General features: G+C 33.0%; 1 long non-coding RNA gene across 1 annotated transcript; it reads right to left on the bottom strand.

Moving 5' to 3' along the window:
* On the bottom strand, positions 1,055-3,181 carry LOC108660559. The gene is made up of 2 exons (XR_001926303.1): positions 2,446-3,181; positions 1,055-1,456 (listed from the first exon to the last, which is right to left on the bottom strand). It is a non-coding gene; the product is annotated as an uncharacterized LOC108660559 (long non-coding RNA).

The raw sequence follows: 4,949 nt of genomic DNA, 5'->3' as shown, positions 1-4,949 counted from the left end.
TTCCTCATATCTTTTTCTAATAAAAAGTTATTTGAAAAGGCAAAAGCTTGTCAATGGGATTGGCTCTTTAAATGGTTCAGATCTTTGAAAGAATGGTCACCAAATATCAATAAGGATTCAAGAAGACGTTGGCTTTTTGTTTCAGGAATTACCCTCCATGCTTGGAATAGAACCTCTTTCTTTAGAATTGGTAATATTTGGGGATCTTTTACGGATTTAGGTGACGAAACTTCATCACTTATCACTTTTGAAAAGGCCATAATCCTCATCAATACTAATTGTGTATCAAGAATTGATGAAATTATCCACCTAGCTATAAGTAATCAAATATACCCCATTCAAGTTTGTGAATTTATGCTTGATTGTTTACTTGATTACCCAAGCCTCACCCATTGGAAAGATATACCAGTATTGATTGCTCTAGTCATCCAAGCAACAACAATGGTGGAAATATCCATGGCAGAGAAAACATTGTTGGTGATAGTGATCTGAATGTACCAAATTCTTCTACCCGATCCGTTAACCCGTCCTTATCAATGAATCCAGATCTTCTCCCAATCTCGGTCCAAAATGGTGTACAAGCCTTACATAATGACTTGGTTTTACCCAATGGTGAAAACTTAGCAATTGAGCCCATGAATTCACAACCCATAAGCCGAAGGTCTTATGTCCAGCTTTACCCAATTCAATCCATCCCATTGACTAGGCCTCTATCCCTATGGGTGTGTAAACGGTTAGTTCAGTTAATTCGGTTATTGGATATCCAATAACCTAACTAACCGAACTCCTAGTTAAAAATAATCAAAATTGAATCGAACTATATAACTAACCGAACAAACAGAAATCGAACTGATTCAATTAGTTCGGTTCAGTTTTCAAAAACCAAACTTAATAAATTTTTTATTTTTTTTGTTTGTATATATTTATTTATGTTGTTTTTTTTTAAATAAATCAATATTACAAAAATATTAAAAATGATCTTAAAAATTATAATAAATAAAATAAATACTCATATAATTTATATGATATAAACAACAATAAATAATTAAAAACATTGATAGAAACAACAATAAATAATCTTGAGTGAATAACAACAAATCATTAACAGTATTTAACAATAGATAAAAACAACAACAAATAGTCTTCAACAAATAGGTTGTACCCTTAAATTAGGCCATGGAGAGTACATACTAGCAGAAATAGAGGTGAGAGACACTAAAAAAGTTAGAGACTGTGTAGCAAAGGGGGGTTCAGATGGAAGGAAAGATGCAGGAGACGAGGGTGGTGCAACAAAGGGAAGTGCAATGGCAGGTGCTTGGGTTGGATTTGCAGCAGTAGGCACATTAGCACTAGAAGCACTCATTTCAGAAGTAAGAACGGCAAGCCCAATTCACTTTTTTTGTTGGTAAGATCCAACACACCAATATATGCTCTAACAGCACCCCTATCCTCTCTTCTAAATGTCACAAAAATTTTAAATAAATGAATTACTACAGGAAATTACACCACATTCCTTTGTAGCTAAAACAAATCAAAAAAGTGGAATTTGAAACCTTTCTAATTAACTCTTCCCTCATCTTGGCCATAAAGAAAGGTTGAACAGAGCATGATATAAACAAATTCAACAACAACCTTGTCCAATTAACAACTATATCTCAATCCCAAATTGTATAATATCAACTCTGTTTTACTTTTCTTTTGTTTTCTTTAGTTCTGATCTAGGGGCTTTTACCAAATGAAAGTAAAAGTAGAAATAAGAGGTGAAGAAGATCACCTGAGTTCATGAAGTTTTCTGGATAAATAAGAAACCAAAAGGATTAAAAGATTTTCATTAAATATATTGGAGAAACTGCATATACGAGTAATAAACATTGTTTCATCAGCATAGAGTATCTTTAGATTTCTGAATAGACAAGTTCTGGAACAAGTCAACTTTCAATAAATCTATGCTTAAAATCAAAACGATTCAACTTATTATTTTCTTAAGCCAAACAAAAAAATCCTAAACTTGATTAAAGATAAAAGCTGAGTAAATCACCATAACATAATCAAAGAACAAAATAGAAAAATCATGCAAAAAACAGATCACAAATGAATACTAGAGTACCTTAAAAACATTTCCCAAACTCAACCGAATGAAATTAAATTCAATTAAAACAATCACAGCAAACAAAACAAATAGAGAAACTAAATGAAACACAACATAGAAAAATATACAAATAAATTAAAAAAATAACTTAAAACCTATTAAATGTTTTATAAATTCAAATAAGCATTAAATAACATTAGTACATTACTTGATTACGTTAAAGATTATCAAGTACATTGTCCACTACAATCTTTGACAACTCTAAAATACATAAACAAGAAAGTAAGAAACAAAGCAATAACATATTAACAATTGAAACAGCAAAAATGAAATGATGATATAAATAAAATACTTACCTTCAGCAACTTTCTCAAGCTCTACCAAATTATTCTTAGTGTCATGAAGATAATAGGAAAGCCCATGTAGCTAATCTTGAGCATAAATAAGGGCTTGCACGTAGCCATTCTTAGTTTTGGTAATGGTTTTTCTCCTTTTAAGCTAAGACAAGAGTTTGACATTGCATTTGATTATAAAAAAAAAACAACCTTTAACAATTAACACAATGTCAAATATCATCTAATTTTAGGTTTAAAAGCACTTTTTTAGACCATGATCTTTCTCCAACTGCAGAAGCACATAGAAAGGTGCTTTTGCCAACTCGAGCTTTTTCTAACAGCAATGCCAAACTAGGCATTAATCTTAGCCTAACTTCTACCATGGCCTAGTTTCCCTTCTTTACATTTTCTTCATTGCCCTCTTCTGTTTAGATCTACATGTGGAAAATGCCTGTTTTCATATTACTTTAATTTTCTTTAAGGATATTTAACTCATCCTTGTCAATTTGTCATGGCATTGAGGAGAAGAAAAAGAGTTAATGGTGAATAATCTATCAATAAACTACATAGACTGGGCAAAAATCTCTAGATTAATAGTATAAATATTTACACATTACACAAAACCACCACCCAAAAAAAATCAAGCAGTAAAAATTTAAAAACCAACATAAAAAAACTCATCGACCAGACCCACAAAATTTCAAGCTAAGAAAACATAAAACAAAAAGGAGAGAAGAGGAACTAAAAACCCATAAAAACTTACTTGATGTGGGAAGGGTGAAGGATGGTAGTAACTTGCTAAAGATGAGAGAAGGGGATGAGAAGAAAGTGGAGACTAGAGAGTATGGAGAGTGGAGACAGGACGGCTGAGAGAACGGGAAGAGAAGAGGGTGGAGATCAGAGAGTCTGGAGAGTGGAGACGGGATGGTAGAAAAAGAAACCAAACAAAGAGATGAGATTAGGCATTTAGGTTTAAGATTTTTTTAGTGTAAAATCTCTATAATACCCTTCGATTAGTTCGATTAGAAATTTTTCTAACCGAAATAACTTTACTAACCAAACTATCTTAACCGAACAAATCGAAAAATCGAACTAACTGAACCGAAAATATTGAACTCATTTCAGTTCGATTCGATTATTTGGTTCGGTTTAGATTTACTCACCCCTATCTATCCCTATTAATGAACCCACACACACTTTCCTAGTCCACTCTATTTTTATATCAGATGGTTTAAATCTAGTGGTGGATTTGGACTTTAGCCCCAATCAGTTAGTCCAACATCACTTAAATCCTTCCCAACTCTAAAACCCAGCTCCAATTCCAACCCCCCTCCAATCAATTCCTTCTTCACTACTTTTCTTTATCCTCTCAACCGTGACAACCCTTCTCAAGAAACATCCTCCAAAGTGGATTCTACTAAGGAAACTTGCCCTTCTTCTGATGGTGATTTTATTTCTATTGAAGAAGACTTCCTTGATTTAATTTCCAAAAATAGAAAGGGGAAGAAATACACAAAGAAGTTGAGGGAAAAAGGTATTCAAAAATTAAAAAAGAAAACTTTTTATTTAGTTTCAGCCACCGATTATAGAGAAGCTATAGCTACTTGGGATCTTGGCAAACAATTGGGTCTTGCTCTTCAGCCTCAATGTCATAAATAAATAATGCTTGATAATCTCGTGTTTATTGAGAAAAATACTGCACAAAAATAACTCCAAATTAGGTGCTTCTTGGAAGTTATGATTCATTCTTTGATACTTGTATATTCTTTCTTATGAATTTCGCTTGGCTCAATCCTTAGTTTTTCTATGTCTCTCTCGACTGGTTTAGAATCACTGTATCGCCCTGTTGACTGTCTATTTTTGCTTAATTAATTTGAGTCGCTGTCTTGTGGACTCTATTTCGCTTATGGCTATTTCTCTCTGTTCTATTTTAGGAAACTTAACTGGAAAATTTTAATGATGGCATTATTGAGCAGCTTTGGAGATCAAAAAATTTGGCTTTGGGTTTTTAGTCCTTCTTGTGGAAAATCTAGTGCCATTCTTTTTGTTTGGGATCGAAACTTTTTTTCTCCTAAAGAAGTTCTTTTTTAAAGGAGATTTATCATTTTTTCTGGTTCATGGATTGCTGAAAAATTTGATTGCTTAATAATTAATATTTTTGGGCCATGTGATGCTGGTGATAAGTTAATTCTTTGGGATGAACTTCTCTGCCTTCCCTCTGTTTTCCCAGATTGTTGGTGTTGAGCAAGTGCTTGGCTACCTTGATTTCAATTTTGTTGATCTCATGACCATTTTTCATGCTTTTCGCCTATTTTCATCTTCCCATTTTATTGGCACTGATCTCTTCATTGAATCGAATTCAAAAGTTGCTCTTTCATGGGTTACCGATGTCACTCTAAGACCATGGAACCTATGGCTGATTTTAATGATATTGACCACCACTCAGAATTATTGGTAATGTTTTGCTTATCCATGGCTTTTGAGAAGGTAATTTCCTTGTAGACTCTCCTACCAATCTTAAAGTT

This window comes from Theobroma cacao, chromosome 2 (assembly GCF_000208745.1).
Source record: "Theobroma cacao cultivar B97-61/B2 chromosome 2, Criollo_cocoa_genome_V2, whole genome shotgun sequence".
NCBI classification, from domain to species: domain Eukaryota; kingdom Viridiplantae; phylum Streptophyta; class Magnoliopsida; order Malvales; family Malvaceae; genus Theobroma; species Theobroma cacao.
Note: the sequence above shows the minus strand (reverse complement) of the source record. Positions and strands in the feature narration are given on the sequence as shown.